Source organism: Ambystoma mexicanum, chromosome 13, assembly GCF_040938575.1.
Source record: "Ambystoma mexicanum isolate Mex_15411 chromosome 13, UKY_AmexF1_1, whole genome shotgun sequence".
Taxonomy (NCBI): domain Eukaryota; kingdom Metazoa; phylum Chordata; class Amphibia; order Caudata; family Ambystomatidae; genus Ambystoma; species Ambystoma mexicanum.
In genome coordinates this window covers 435,037,854-435,054,907 of record NC_090938.1, presented here as the reverse complement: position 1 = coordinate 435,054,907, position 17,054 = coordinate 435,037,854, and the positions used below count along the sequence as shown (strand labels likewise).

The 17,054-nt window shown below is 46.7% G+C and overlaps 1 protein-coding gene across 3 annotated transcripts in view; it reads right to left on the bottom strand.

Annotated features, from left to right (window-relative positions):
* LOC138521307 (sodium channel protein type 4 subunit alpha-like) overlaps nt 1-17,054 on the bottom strand; it is a 3,496,387-nt gene that overhangs the window by 1,540,736 nt on the left and 1,938,597 nt on the right. The gene's annotated exons all lie outside the window — the stretch shown is intronic.

Below are 17,054 nucleotides of genomic sequence, written 5' to 3'. Positions count from 1 at the left end.
TTAAGTTACAAGTGACTAAACCTGCAAAGGAAAACATTTTTTTAAAGTAGTTTTCATTTCGAAACTGTGAAGGTTTTGGGAGAAAGAGAAGCCCCAAACTATGGACCCCACACAGAATTGTAGTCCACTCCATCGCCCTTCTGATCTTTGAATGTATTGTTAATGGTGTGATGTTGGCTGGTGCGTGCTTCTGTGCCTGCAGGCGGAAAAAAGGAGACCTCACACGTTGATGGTCTGTCACACTCTGACCCCGTTTCCGGAGCCCACCTATCTTTATTTCCTATCCCTACTTGCAGGCACATCGTGGCCTATGTGTCATGACGTGTTTTGTCAGTGTCGCAGGATCTCTGGCCACAACCGGACGTCTCTATGTCCTGGCCCAGATACAGTCCCCAACTTGGATAAAAAGTGTATGCATTCTCTTTAATCCTGGCTCGCTGATATACTCCATGAAGGACGTAGCCTCTGAACTTGGTAGGTGGGTTTGGATGCTCTCGCAGAGTGTATTGGGACTGATTCTTTCGCGCTGGTGTGGCAGTCTCTTCAGATGTCTTGTCTTCTTGGGGCATTGAGAAGCCTTTGCTGGCCAGGCTTCAGTGTTTGTTCTGCTTTGGATTTTCCTGACCTGCCCCTGTTTCTCTTGGTTGCTTCGGGTTGTTTGCCACTGGTGGCTCATTTTCGTACCTTTGCTCCATCATTTCGGAATGCTGTTGAGGCTGGCGTGCTTTGCCTCTTCTCTCTACATGGTTGGCCTCTACCACTATCCATGGCTGGGACTCATATGGTGGTGTCATCTTCTTGCGTGGGAATCTCGTCTTCACTAGGGCAGAGTTTCTGACAATGAGGTTATGGTGTTGGACTCCTCTTGCCTGCCTTTCCTTGGCGTTGTAAGGCTGTCTCTGTCGTTCAACTCTCTTGTCATCTACTTCAGGGACATCCCAGTTCTCATGTAGCAGTAAACCTACTTGTATTGGTACTCTGAGTATTAAAGCTGATGGGCTAACTTGCTTGAAGGATTGCATAGCTTGTTGATAGATGCCATGAATCGTTGGGCATCTCCATTTGCTTGTATGCAACATGGAGTTATCCAGTGGTGTTGAATGTTTAGGTTGTTGAAGAACCCATGGTTCTCCTGCCTTTTGAATGGCGGCCCATTGTCGCTCTTGACCTGGCGGGGTAGGCCATGTACTGTGAACATCTTCTGCGCAGCTGTAACTACTGACAGGGCATCTGTTGGTTTTTGGATATCTGTTGTATTCATCGACCACAGGTACGCTTCGTTTGCGATCGTGCACAAATGAATGCTGATCGATTTTGGATGTTAGGCATCCATACCTGCGATTTGAGGAACACTTGGGTCTTCACGATGCCCTGATGTCCTTCCTGTGCCCGGTGAAGCGCTCAGTGCTCAAGAGCTACTAGCAGGACAATTGTGTGACCTTTTAGGATGAGGCCTTCTGGGGATACCAATATTTCAAGTCGGATGCTGAATATTCCTTGGAGCATCTCTTGAGCCGCTGGGGTGCTGTGATATGATATGTCATTTATAATGTGCCAGCACACAAGTGTTTGTAGGCGTGGCAAGAAAAAAGGGGGGGCAGAGGGAGGACAAGACAAACGATCTTACTAAGCCTTCTGTCATTCAGATCGTGCAAGTGTGTAGAAGTGCAGGGGGAAGGGAGAGGGGGAAGTGCCAGGAAGAGGGTAAAGGGGCAGTACAATCAGGACAGCATTGCTCTTAGTGAGTGCAGCCAGGGCACCGCGACTCGGGGTAAGTGCAATGAGGCAGGGGGCTGCAAAGGTTAAAGTTACAACCCCTAAGTGCACGGTAGGTCCTGAGGCAGTGCATGGGAGACTGGTCATGGAGCAACATGGTGGCAGTGCATGAGAGACTGGTCATGGAGCAACATGGTGCCCAGTGCGACTCTGGGGTAGGCAACCAGTCGGCGCAGCAGACAGGTAGGTCAGCAGGGGAGAGAGAGAGAGAGAAAGCAGAGGAGAAAAGGAAGTTCTTCCATTCTCCTGATAATATGGCATCCTTGGCCAGTTGAAAGCAGGTGTTTTCGGACGTCTCATCGGCTATGTCTTTTATTCTCATGACTTTTGGTTTTGCACATGCTACGACGTGGCAGACATGCTCTTCTGTTTCTTTTGCGGCTTCACATTCTGAAGGAGTGGCCGGTCTGAGGTGCTGTGAGAGGTAGTCTGCTGGGTTGTCTGCGCCCACATTGAAGGCCACTTCGATGTTGAACTGTTCTAGTTGCAGCATCCATCATTCTATACTGGCCGGTAGGTGATCCTTTCAATATCAGCACCACTGGTTACTGGTCTGTGTACACTCTTAGCAGATGTATTACTAGGTAGACATGGAAGTGTCGACAGCCCCAGAGTATGGCTAGCTCCTCCTTCTAGATGTGGGCGTAATTCAGCTCTGTTTTTGCGAGTGCCCGGCTGGCGAAACCAGTCACGGAAATTGTACCTTGGTTGTCTACTTGTGTTAGGACAGCCCCAAGTTCTACTGGGCTGGCGTCTACCAATAGCTCTGTTTTCTTGGCCATGTCGAAGTATGCCATGGTGGTCCCTGTTAGCAGCGTGTTCTTTATTCTGTGGAATGCTGCCTTTTGCTCAGGGCCCCACACCCAGGGCACTCCATTCAGCGTCAGTTCTCTCAGTGGTGCTGCCACTGTCACAAATGAAATGGGCACAGTATGTTACCATCCCCAGGAAGCTCCTTATATTGGACACTGAGCTAGGGGGATCGTCACCTTTGACATCTGCTACCTTCGCTGAGTCCAGAGACACTTCATTAGCATTGAATATGTACCCAAAGAATACTGGTTCTTCTTTTTCTGCATGGGGCGCCACCCCTGATTTTTCATGGTGTTGGAGTACTGAGGCCAGGTGTTCATAATGCTCTTCTGGGGACTGACAAGCATGTCATCACTGACGTTTATGGATCCCGTTCAGTCTTGAAGTACTTTTCGGATCTCGTTCTAGACTACATCAGCCGCAGATGAAATTCCAAAGTTCAGTCTGCTGTATCGCCGCAGTCTCAAATGGGATGAGATTAACATTATGCAATGGTATTATTTCACTAGCTTTTTCTGGTGGTATCCTGACCCCAGCTCTAGATGGCTGAACACCTTCGCCCCTGTGAGGTCCCCTATCAGTTCATCAATGGTCGGGGTGATGTGTCTTTTTCACCCTATTTTGGGTAAACTTATATCAATACAGATCCTTACTGCTTGAGGCTGCTTTGGCTTCGCTGTGACCATCAGAGACCCACAGGGTTGGGCCTGATGTCTTTTCAATGATGCAGAGGTCTTCCAGCTTCTTTAGCTCTGCTTCAACTGCTTTCATCATGTGGAATGGCACCCACCGGTGTCGTACAGCTTTGGGTTCTACAATAGGATCGATGTGTAGAGTATTGTTTCTGTTCTTGAGCCAACCAATCCTCTGGAATCGCTTAGTGTGTTTGTCTAACAGTGGTTCGATTATGGGAGCCTGAAGACTGAACGTGAAGTGTATGACCTTGAGTCGTTCCCTTGTCTTGCAGCTGAGCAAAGTCCCAAGGCCGGCATCCACCACATGCATGCATGTGGGGCAAGTTTTGCTGTTTTAGGTGAGGTTAGTTTTAAATGATCCCTTTACTGGCAGTGGCTTCCATAAGCGAATAGCCTTACTGTTTTCTGTTGTAGTCGAGGTCACGGGAGGAGCTTTTCAAACCTGGATGTCGACATGATGTTGGCTGTGGCCCTGTTGTCTATGACCATGCAGGTGGGTGCCCCAACTGCCAGGACCATGCATGTCTGCTGTGCCCAGTATGTTGCCTACTTCTTTCCTCTCTTTGGGACTATTGCAGAGATCATGTGTGCTTTCTTGACCCTCCTGTCATGGTGCTGTGTTTGCCGTTCCGGTGAGGATTCTTCTTCTGACTGCTCTTCACATCCGCTTTCGCTGCCACTTTGTTCTTCTGCTACTGCTCAAGCCCTCCCTTTGTTTCTCCTGTTTTTGCCTTTTGTCGCTTCCTTCTTGGCTCTTTCTTGGTGTGGAGATCAGCCATACCGTGGAAAAATGGTTGAATCAGGCACATTTTTGGCACTTCACCACTTGTGCTGGTCATGTTTCCCACTTGTGCCATGCACCCCCACACCACTCGCACGTGTCTGTTCATTTTGGCGTCAAGTTCTCTCGGCCTCTGCGTCAACCTCGTGTGGCAACAGCAGCCACTACCGATTCTGGTTCTCCAGCGTCCACCGGGAGGTGAGTCACTGCAGCCTCCATGGCTGCTACTTGTGCATCTCTTCGTTCTCTCTGGCGACCCATTTCCAGGATACGTGCTAGTGATAGATCTTGAAAAGGAACTCCTTGTTGAAGATTCTACTCGCAAATCTATGTTAGGCAGAATCACATGCAGTACCCTTTGGGAATACTACACACAATTAAGACTACAAGTGTCAGTACAATTTCACCTTTGGTACAAGCCTATACTACACAGTAATGTGGTAGCAGTGGCTGAGCAGCCAGAATTATCTCAAGAGTAAAGTGAGCAGGACAATAGGTAATACAAAGGACTAGCAATCACAGTGATTCTAAAAAACACTTAGTCAAGTTTTCTTGGTAAAAGAATATACATTTATTTACACAGTCATTTAAAAAAACATTCCACTAGCAAGAGCAGCTCAATATCACAATCTAATACACTACAATACACAACCAATCAGTTCCTAAACAAGTTCAGCTCTCCTGAAGTGGGAGCAAAATGGCACTTCAGTTACTTTAAAAAGGGGTAAAAAGACAAGGTTATAAGAACCAATAGCACAAATACTTTCAGAGGTAGGGCAAATAGTTTCAGTTCACTACAACCAGCAATTCAATTCAATAGGCCTGGCCCAAAGTTAATGGTCCAGAGTCTTCTATAGGATAACACAGTTCTGGTAATAAACGGTTTAAGTCTTTGCCATGGTTTTTAGAAGTAGTTGGTTAGACGAAATGTTAGATGGTGGTTTAGGGAAGGACAAGCCTTTAAAGTTGGGAAAGTTTCACAAACTTTCACCACGGCCGAACGGAGTTCTGCAACGCACTTGAACAGTACCTTTTAAATGAAGAAGAGCTGTAGCTGAGGTTCCTGGCAGTTCCTGCAGATCTCACTGTTCCTGAGCTTCAGTCGTGGGGACAAGAAGGAAGATGGTGGGAGGTTCCTGCACTGCCCAGTGAAGAGGCCACAAGCTTGGCAAAACGTCGGTTTAAGGTGTGAGTGCCTTAAAGACCACAAACTGGTATCCTTCCCACTGGCTATCCGGTTTTCAACAGCACTCTGAAGAAAATTCGGCCAGTATAAGGACGGTGTCCAGGTGATTTGCGAGTTGGTTGTTCCCACCAAACTCAAGGGAAGAAGGTAACCTTGAAGGGCTTCTCTGTCGATGGAGTTTTAGGCAATTTGGACATGCAGCAGGGCTTCACAGTGGACCAGGAGTTGCAGCAGTTGTCTTCCTTCAGCTCGTCTTCGGTTCTTTATTTCCAGTGGCGACTCTGCTTTCCAAGTTCTAGAGACCTGCTTTTGAACAGTTTTCCCCCATTCATTGCAGCCTGGCTGTCCCTCACACAGTAGGGTGGCTGTCCTTGCCGGACAGCCAGCCGGCCAATCACGCCAGAGTGCATTCAGGTCTCCTAGGAGACTAAGCACAGGGAGTTTGAGGCACCTCCCTCACATCCTGTCCACCCCAGACACTCAGGTGAAAGAGGAGGGCTTCAGCACTGAAGCCCGCCAAAGTCCAACAAACAAAGGGACCAAACCTGGTTTGGTTTGCAGAGTTAAACACAAGAAGGACCTTTCCTAAAAGAAACGGTGAAAAAAGTCAACCGCAGTCTGTTTTTACAGATAGGCCTTGGTCACCAGATTGGAAAACATGGCTGTCCCGATTTTTAGCTACCGGTGTTCGCGGTCGGGAAAAATAATGGTAGTTTGTTAAAAACCACTGCCACCAGCCATTTCAAGTAGAAATTGGTAACATTTGACTGTTACATGAGTGTTTAGACTCTGGGGATGCTAGACAGCCCCTCCAGCACTCTATAGGAAGATAGTGTTTGCTGGGTCTGTACATTTAAAGAGACTAGTAAAGTCAATTTAACTTTATATGCTCTGGGAGACAAAAGTCAGTCCCAGAAAAGGTATTTAAACCTTGGGGAGTCTGAAAGACACCCCTGTGTCACTGCACTGAAGGTGCTTTGTGACACATAAGGAAAAGATGATGCCTATGGAGTTGTTTTAAAACTCCATTTCCAAAGAACACAAAAGTAACACAAAATACATGAAAGAGTTTAAAAAAAGGCTCACACTCTTTCCAGGTAAAAATTTAAATCCTAGAAATCCAGCAAAGTTGCTGGGGGTCTCAAAAGGTAAGGGACATTTGCAGATTCTTGAGAATACTCCCTAACAATCTACCAGAGCAGCTCTGGTATTAAATCAGACAGGATTAAATTCCTTTTTCGATTGGTGGTCCCTTTCCTGGTCCCATGAAACTTCTAGATGCAACTGAATGTTTCTCATCTTTAGACGAGCTAGTGATTAGGTCAAGGAGGTGTTGAAACCACCACACCAAGATGGTTTTTCGACTGAGGAAGTGTGCGACCGACAGCTTTATGTCTTGTATCCTTTGTTGCGTTTGGTATATTCTACCCACAGTGGAAACCCATCTGAATCCTATGAAAGTGATGTTCTGACTTGGGATGAGACAGGATTTCTTGTGATTGACTGAAAGTCCGAGCATGAAGAATAGATCCAGCAATTACAGAAGAGCTGCTGAAGCCAGATGGCTCGAATCCACCCTCACCGGCCAGTCGTAAAAGTTGGGATAAATATGAATCCACTGGGACCTGAGATAAACTGTTACAGGACTCATAAGCTTTGTGAAAAACCTGGGGCCACATTTAGTTCAAATTGAAGGACTCAGTACTCATAATGGCACTGGCCAAGCTGAAATCTGAGGAATTTCTTGTACACTGCGAAGATTGAAATATGAAGATAAGTGCTCTTCAGATCCAAAGTCCACAACCGATCTCCTTGGTTCAGGGCAATCTGAATGTGGCCTGGTGTGACCATCTTGAATTTTATTAATGGGGCAGAGAGGTTTAAAAAGGATCGAACCAGCACTGTCCACAGGTCTGCATGGTTTTTCTTGGGAGCAGTCAAAAGGCAGGAGTAAAAGCCGTCTAATTTTTCCCGAAATGACTTCCTCAATCGCCTTGATGTCCAGAAGACTGGCAACCTCTTGAAACAGAGATGCTGAGCCTAACTGGATTAGTGCGGGTGATGAGGGAGGACATGGGGGAATGAGTAACCTGTACTACTCTCATAGTATCTACAAATCCTGAGAAATGGCACGCTAGCTGAGATGGAAATTGGAAATCCTTCCTCTTATAGGAGAGGAGTGAACCCAGATGCAAATCTTATTGTTTCTTGACCTTTGCAACTGCAGAGGGGGAGGGGAGAAAAGAAACCTTTATTTGAAGTTCTCTGCTGCTTTTGTCGTTGAAAGGTGAGCGACCTGTCCGATTATCTACCCTTTCTCTCGTTATAAGCACAAAACCCTCTGAAACTCTTATTTTTGAATTCAGAGTGAGGTTGCCTGGAGGTCTGAAAGGGTTTCTGCGGACCCTTAGTGGCAGCGGTCAAAGACTTTGCTGCGAGGGTGGATGTCTTCTTTTTAGTAAGTTCCTCGTCAGTGGATGAGTGGACCAAGTTACTACCCTTAAAATAACATCCTTATTAAAGCGAGTAGCTCTCTCCCGAGCCACGCATCATAGATCCAAACCAATGCTGATGCCCCTAGATGCTGTAACACTATAGTGAGCTGCTGATTCCCTTAGATCCTGCGGGATGCCTTTGGCCTCTGCCAGAACCGATTTAAAAGCTGCAACCTTATCCTGTGGGAGATAATGCTGAAAATTAGATATCTCAAGCCAAAGGCAATAATTGGTATATAACAAGACATCCGAGTTTGCTTTGTGTAGATGAAATGCTGACTGATTTGCATATGGCTGGACCCCTTTTGCAATTGCGCAGACAGGCTAAAAACATTGGTGTGGAAGGTTGCCCAGAGCAATGCCAGTGGGACAGATGTATTCAAAACCTTCCAACCATCACTTTTTTTGGTTGTAGTTTGTCTCCCTATGTGAGAGAGGGTATGCCCAGACATGGGTCCCTTGCTCGCTGCTCCATAGGGAGCCAAGCTGCACCTCACCAAGGAGGCCCAACAAGGTCAGAAAATGTCTGGGTTTGAATGTGGTTCTGTGCAGAAGCGACCAGGCATAGCAGTTTGGGCTGGGCTGCTACCATTGGTGGCAGTACCTGATTGATTTGTGTATGGCTGGACCCCGTTTGCAATGGCACAGACGGGCTAAAAAAAAGTGGTGTGGAAAGTTGCCCAGAGCAATGCCAGTGGTTCAGATTTATTCAAAACCTTCTACCCATCACTTTTTTGGGTTGAAGTTTGTCTCCTTATGTGAGAGAGGGTATACCCAGATGTGGCTCGCTGCGCCATAGGGAACCAAGCAGCACCTCACCTTGTATGCCCAACAAGGCTGAAACATGTCTGGGGTTGCTTGTGTTTCTGTGCATAGGCGACCTGGACCAGCAGTTCGGGCTGGGCTGCTACCATTGGTGGCAGTACCTGACTTGTTTGCATCTGGCTGGACCCCTTTTGCAATGGCGCAGACAGGCTAAAAACAGTGGTGTGGAAGGTTGCCCAGAGCAATGCCAGTGGGTCAGATTTATTCAAAGCCTTCCGCCCATCACTTTTTGGGTTGTAGTTTGTCTCGCTATTTGAAAGAGGGTATGCCCAGACGTGGGTCCCTTGCTCGCTGCGCCATAGGGAACCAAGCTGCACCTCACCGAGGAGGCCCAACAAGGCCAAAACATTTCTGGGGTGCTTGTGGTTCTGTGCAGAGGCGACCTGGTATAGCAGTTTGGGCTGCTACTATTGGTGGCAGTACCTGATTGATTTGCGTATGGCTGGACCCCGTTTGCAATGGTGCAGACGGGCTAACTAATAAGTGGTGCGGAAGGTTGCCCAGAGCAGTGCCAGTGGTTCAGATTTATTCACAACCTTCCAACCATCCCTTTTTTGTTTGTACTGCGTTATTATAAACCTTTTGCGAGAGGGTATGCCCAGACGTGGCTCGCTGCGCCATAGGGAACCGAGGAGGCCCAACAAGGCTGAAACATGTCTGGGATTGCTTGTGTTTCTGTGCAGAGGCGACCTGGCCTAGAAGTTTGGGCTGGGCTGCTACCATTGGTGACAGTACCTGACTTATTTGCATATGGCTGGACCCCTTTTGCAATGGCCCAGATGGGCTTAAAAAACAGTGGTGTGGGAGGCTGCCCAGAGCAACGCCCAGAGCAATGCCAGTGGTTCAAAACCTTCCACCCATAACTTTTTGGGTTGTAGTTTGTCTCCCTATGTGAGAGAGGGTATGCGCAGACGTGGATCACCAAGCTGAACCTCACTGTGCAGGCCCAACAAGGCTGAAACATGTCTGGGGTTGCTTGTGTTTCGGTGCAGTACCTGACTGATTTGCATATGGCTTGACCCCTTTTGCAATGGTGCAGACGGGCTAAAAACGGTGGTGTGGAAGGTTGCCCAGAGCAATGCCAGTGGTTCAGATTTATTCACAACCTTCCACCCATCACTTTTTTGGTTGTACTGTGTTATTATGAAACTTTTGCACAAGACCCCAAAAACGTATCCTCCTTGGAGTGTGGATTAGAGCTCTATGCAGTGCGAGAATCTCACGGTGACACAAGTAAGACACATATAAATGATCACAGTTCATGGATGTTTATTGAACAATGCAAAATGGTGTGCGGGATGGAAAAACGCTTGATCTAAACCTATATCTGAGATGGGGACAGGTTTCAACCAATAAATGAAAAATAAGGCAGTCCTGGTGGCGTTGTGTCAAAATAAAAGGGCATATACTAAGAAACCTAGTGCCAAACCTTACAACTATTACAGAAAAGTGTGTGGGATAGTTCGCAAGAAAATTAAGAAGTGTTCTCAAATAATATGTCAGGATGCGGTGGTTTGGGTCTCCCTTCCTCATGTTTTAGCACGGCATAGGATGGGAGCTAGTGGAGCACAGCACAGTCTCGGCCTTCTCTAGCACGAGATGACAGTTCCAATGGCTGTTCTCAGGTCTGTCAATGGCCATGTCTCAATTCCTTAGAAAGTCTCTTGCCTTCGGGGCCTGAGATGTTCAGAAAAACCAACAAAACAAAAGTTCCTTTAACAAATCAAAGTTCGCCTTCGGAGTTCAATGTGAGTGATGGTTTCAGCCCTGAGTCCCCCTCTTCTGGGCTGACCCTTCTCGTATCGCATTTTACAATTTGCAGTAGGGTGACAGTTTCACCCCTGGGTCCCCCTCTTCTGGGCTGACCCTTCTCAATTGTAATCCAAAGTTCAGTTAGGGGGATAGCTTCACCCCTGGGTCCCCCTCTTCTGGGCTGACCATTAATGTATCATTTTCCACACAAACCTCTGATGAACACTTTGCCCTTGGATCTCCCTCAGCCAGGCTCGGACCTCTCTTGACTGCCAGTACTTGGGTGATAGCTTCAACTCTGGCACCCCTCCTTCGGGTTTATTCTTGCCGTCTCTTGCTTTGGGGTAACGACTTTTCAGCCTCAGATCCCCCTCCTCTCTCGATTTTTAGCCTTTGTTCACCGGATTTACTATGGCTCTCGAGCAGGGTGATAGTGGCTCACCCATGGGTCCCCCTCTTCTGGGCTGACTCCTCCTTACTTTTTAATGTTCACTTTTATACAATTCAGAGGTTTCCGGATTCACTTCCATTGCTTTCATGCCAATTCACGAATCAAAGTCTTTCAAATATATGGGGCTTTTGCTCGACCCTCACGTATAAGAACACTTTGCATTCCTTTGGCAGCCTTCCTATGGCCTTCTGGTTTCTGTAGTTTCTCAATATGGGGCTCAACCAGGGTCTCTCGAGTTAGCACCCACATGGGGCTGCTTTCCCTCTGCAGCTGGTCTTCCCCTCACTTTTCTAACAGCTCCTTTTCAAGTTCATTAGCCTTAGTTCAAAATGTGCCACTTTGCAATTCTCACTGAACACAGCCCGGTGCTAATCGATTCTCCCCTCGACTCACTGGCTGTGATGAACCACTTGGCTTTCGGCTTCTCTGGAGTCAAGGCCGGTACCACGGGCGCAGGAGTCTCCTCTGCTCCGCCTTATTATCATGGGCTTGCCCATTGTACCGTTGACATCTGCAGCAGGACACTTGTGCTATTTTTCACTGTCTTAGATTCTCCTCCCGGAAGGCTTTGCGGGTCTGGGATGAAAAGGGCAAGGTCACGTCTCTCCTCGCCACCCTCTCGCCTCCCGCTGCCTTTCTCCTTCGCTTGAAATGCCGCCTTGAATTAGTCATCCCGTTGTGCATCTTTCATTCTTGCCTTCCTCGCCTTGTTCATCCTGTGCTCGTCTGCTCCACCTTTTATCCCTGTGGGGAAAAGGAAGGGCGTCAGGTGTGTGTAGTTCAAGTTAATTGCTTGACTTTGCCTGGCCCGTCTGTCGGGACATGTCAGGTAAGCAGCGTCATTACAATTCTGTAAAACAGAGTTCATACCAAATTGTCCTATGGGGGTTTGTGAAATGGTCAAAAATGACTGGGGTGTAGAAAATAACATAGGGGATTGTAGGAACAAGAGTATTCTGTCACAGTAGATTAGGATTTCGGAAAATGATAATCACAAAGACCGGATTTGTGGAGTTTGCGGGGTAAAAAGGAATAGCTGGAATCAAGAAATGAACCAAGGCGATTGTGGGAATCGTAGTATTTTGTTTGAACCGAAGGGTAGTCAAGGAAATAGTGACCAGAGGGGTGTAGAAAAAAGTCACCGGGAGTATTCAGATAGGGAACTGGAAAGCAGGGTTTTTGGGAGGGACGGTTTCTGAACAAGAGATGGTTTGAGATCCTAGGGGATTGGTTCCGTCTGGAGGGGTTAATGGGTTTGGGTAGGAGAGATTTAGGGGGTAATTCATGGATTATTTGTGCCCAAAAAACGGGATTTGTGCGCCATTCTGCCCGCAAATCCCCATTTGTTAAACAGTGATTTGCAGGCAGAATGGCGCACAAATCCCATTTTTTGTGGCGCAAATAATCCATGAATTACCCCTTAATGGGAGGAGGTGAGGCAGATGTAGTGTACCCTTTGGAGGCCTTGAAGATCTCAAAAGCCTCTCCTTCCTTGGAATAATACCACAGCTCTCCTGGGGCATTCCCCTAAGCATAACCCCAGGGCCCCTTGCCCAGGTGATCCTCGCTCGTCCACTCCCAGCATTGGGATCTGAGAGCGCCGTCCTCCCCAGGCCACCTGAATAAGGGTTTCTCAAGGTCTACGTGGGAGAACACTCTCAGGTTTCTCACAGCAGGAAAAAAGTAGAATCCTCTGAGGGCTATGCACACATAGTCGCAGACGTTCAAACTGATGATTGCTGCTGCTAGTTAATCAAAAGGCATGGGGAGTCAAGGAAGAGCTCACGGGAGTGTGCTTCAATCCTCTTGCTCACAGCAGTAATAGAATGAGGGTCTTTCCACAAAGGTTTAGATTCTGCCAAAACTTGGTTCTGTAAAGGAATGCTGGATTTTTCAGTTTTGTTAATCGATAAAACGCCTCAGAGTATCCCATACTCGACGTCAGATATCTCTGGAAGTGAAAACCCAGGTAATACTGAACTCCCACCATCCTGCTTACAAGGGACCTGGCAGATAGCGAGGCTTCCTCTTCACTCTGGTCAACATCATCTCCATCATCAGTGTCCTGTTGAAGATCGGTGCTCCTTATTGGTTCCTCATCTGTGTCGACTCCATAAGGAGTTTCAATCACTGTATGAGATGGTCCCACACACTCTGAAACCTACTTTATTGGACCTGGTATGTCCAAAGGGACCGCAGCTGTGGGAATGGCCGGCTTGGTGCATGCAGGACTGTCAGTGCAGGAGGGGCTTGAGGATCGGGAACAAAATGGGGAATGATCTCCCTGATAAGATCCTTGAAGTAACCCTACATAGGGTATGAATGCATTATATGTTGGTATTTTTCAAAAAACCTGTCCTCAAAGGAGGGCTGCTGAGTACCCACGGTAGGCATCCATGATGAAGAAGCTGCAGGGCTTGATGAAGACTGGGCAGGATACCGGGTATGGTGCCAGGCCGGCAGGGGAACCCCATACCTAATAGAGGGGGTTGGAATATGGTACAACGTTGACCATGAAGTCATCAGGGACCACTCCAACCTTACAAAACCCTGTTTGCTCACCATGGGTGGAAGAGGAATTTGAGCTGATGCGGAAGTGTGTGGTTTCCTTTCGTGAGATGATGGAGCTGCGGATCCCACTTTGCGGGGGACGTGGAGATGCAGGGAGTCTAGCTCAAAGTGGAGCCCCTCTTCCTCATACACCCTTGATGGTCCTTGTGGCGAGCCCCAGTAAAATCTGACAAGGCCTCAGAACTTGTTCTGGAAGATTGACAACCATCTGCCTTTTTGAGCCTGGTAGGCTTTTGGCGCTGAGGCATCACCTCAGGTCTAGCTAGCCCGGTAGTAGGCCCTGTGGAGCTCTTGGTGTTCCCATTGGTAAAAGCCTGAGGCCTTGGTGACCACTCCGGTCAAAGTCCCCATGAGGACCTCAGTGTTTCCACTAGTAGAATCTGACTTGGCCACAAAGCAGACCCTGGCAATGAGGTGGCTAACCGTTACAGGACTTGTGTCCCTGCCGTTCACACAGGGTGCCTGATTTACCTGAAGTCTTGATGAGTGTGAGGAGATGAACTCTTTTATATGACCAGGCAGAGACATACATAACACCTCTCCCCACCAAGCCAACTTCGTGCACAGAGTCGATGGAGACAGGGTGTGGCAAGATGAGCAAGCCACCCACTGGTGTTCGGGGGACTAGGCACAGGAAAAAGCATGCATGGACATCTGCTGCTGAAAAATGCCTGTCGCAAGAAGCGCATGTGGAAAAAACTGTTCCGCCCACCATAAAAGCCCAACTTGTGTTGCCGGGTGACGTAGAATGGGAAATTTGAGGAAAAAACTCTTCAAGGAAGCAAGTGCGCAGTCAAAATGTGCGCACCACGCAAAAGCGTCCATTATCCACACCCACACTCTCGTGATTATCATGCAACGTTAACGTTTTTTAAAGAGAAAGCTACTATTTCTGCTGTGTTAAAAGTGGTCTGGTCCCCTCCCCATAGGACAAAAACCCATAAGTATGGAGGAAAAGGGGCAGGACGTAGGAGTATTTGTCTAATAGAAGATGGCCCACTTCTTTCTGTAGCATTTATCGACTATAAAGCCGCTTGTGATAGCGTTGCTAGAAATGTATTATGGAACAAAAGAATTGGGGTATTCCATTAGGCATATTGAATTTGTTATACCAACTGAAATAATCTGGGTATTCCATTAGGCATATTGAATATGTTATAGCAACTGTATAATTATATTAGTATCATAGTAAAGCTATATAGCATGGGGCTCTGTTCAAGTAAGATAAATACCAACAAGGCCCTGAAAGAATGCTTTTCCTTTTGAATATGCATGTAGCGGATATCACTTGGCCCTAAATAGTATCAATAACTTTCTGCCTAAAGTTAGTACCATGCATGTTTCATGGCTCAGCTATGTATATTATATCATTATGTTAGACCACACTAATGTGGGACTTAGATCTTTGCAGGCCATTCTTATGTACTCAAAGGAAAATGTCTTAAGCATAAATTACTGTAAAACTAAAATCATATATTTGGGGCCTAAAAACATTCACCTTGTAATAATTGTTTTTATAGATAACGCAAGCTTGGAACTTCTAGAATCATATGTATATTTAGGCATATTGATTTGAAAGTCTGCATGTGACATGATGTACATAAATAGATAAACGACTAAGGCTATTACTTAGATGGCATCTATTACAAATTGTATTAAATAGTATGATGGTTATAGTTGGAACAGTTGGGCCACAGTTTATAATCAAAGTTTGGTTCCATCGATTATTTACGGATACAAAGCATTTCTAGTATATAATGGTGTAGGGTTAGACAATCTAAAAGCCAAAATATGGCGGGCCACCTTAGGAGTACTTAATTGTGTCCTTATATATAATATCCGCCTGGAAATGGGCCTCCTATCCCTCAGCACTAATGCATTAATACGATGGAAACCCATTGATTTGAATTTTTTTGAAATGCATGGATATCCTCATCTTTGGTATATTGGTCAAAACATTGGACGAAAATAAATGTCCTGTTTTGTAATAATTGCATTGTTATCACAGATCTTTCTTTAAGTTGATATACTGGGACATCAATTGGTATTTGAAATATGCTGGTTTAAGAACAGAATTAATAAGGAAAAGTCAGAGGTGGGGCAGGATTAATAATATAGAATTAGCCATGGTGAAAAATGTACATTGGTGCCAGCATTATGTACCTGTACTGCTATGATTCCTTAAACCCATATGCTAAAATTACCATTTCCTGTGATCAGGCAACTGTTTTTGTTGCTATGTTTAAACCAATTGCAATGTCTAACATTGATTGGACTGTGTAGTGGGCAAGGCAGCGGAGGGGTGATATTGCTGTCTATACACATTTATGAACGAAATGGAAACCCCTAAATATTTATTACTGCAATGCACTGACGTAATGACAGGATGTATACTGTTTTTGGGAAATGAGTAAATAATTACGCTTTTAATGAAATTTGGGATTTTTATAGAGGAAAGAATTACATTAATTGTATAGTTTTATAATTGTTTAGACAGTGTAATTTATGTAGTGGGTAACGTTCATTTAACTTATCCACACTTTTAACAATAACATATATTTGCTGCAATTAGCCTGTCACATACTCCCTTCACATATAAAGATTAAAATACCACATACGCATTTATACTTTTTCGCAAGCTTTCATTTATTTTGAGATGAGTTTTGATTATGTGCAACATATTTCTGTATGTAGCTTTGTGTTGTTTATATATGTAGCTTCAATCTAGCATGAATTTGTGAGTTACACCTTCAGGTTAACGCCAGGCAACACCTCAGTAACTCACACACACACACACACACACACACACACACAGTGGGCCTCTTTACGAGGTCAGCGGTAGAACCCGCTGGTAGGCGGCGGGCTACCGCCGACCCTGTAAGACCATTTCCGCCACCCAATATCCCGGTGCTACCGTGATATCATGAGCGGGGGCGGAACGGTAAAGCCCCATTCCAGTGAAGCTCCATAGAACTCCATGGGAATGGTGTCACTGAAGCACCGGAACCGTTGCTAATGGTGCCTGTGCTTCAGTGAGAACACTGTCAGTAGGGGCCTGCCGGGAGTACCATGCCCCTGCCGGCAGACCTGTAGTTTGGTGGTCTAAAGCTATTATGACCCCTATTTACGTGTCGGGGTTTTACAAGTGGAGGCAACCTACCTACAGTGGTTGCTTCGAAAAGGCTGGTTCTCATCAGTGAGCACGAAAAAATGTGCTGGGAAGGAGGGATGGTTGGGGATTGGTAAACCGAGCTGGGCTGTGTCTGCCAGGTGCAGCCCAGCAAAGAAACAGAGTGGTGATTTCAGGGGCCACCAAGGCCAGGCCACTTCTGCCACCGGAGATGGAGTGTGGCGGTGGGTGCAGACAAACCCACCCGCCTTGGGGTGTAGAGGGCAGGGAGGAATTTGGCATGCCCGCAAAGCATTCTGACAGTTGTGGACTGGGCAAGGAGAGGGGCGGGGAGGGGAGCAGAGCCCTGGGGATTCCAGCACAGCATTCCTGTGATGGGTGGGAGCGCCCGCTGGGAGCCCTGCCCTTGGCGGTCACCAGGAGGAGTCACCCAGTCCCTCGTGTCACTGTCCAAGTTCGATGTCCTTTATCAGCTTTCCAACCCATACTGGCTCATATGGCCCAAGAATTGGTCAACGGGGGGTTGCCACTTCACTGCCCAAGGTTATCATAATAAATCTGATCTTGCACAAACACTAA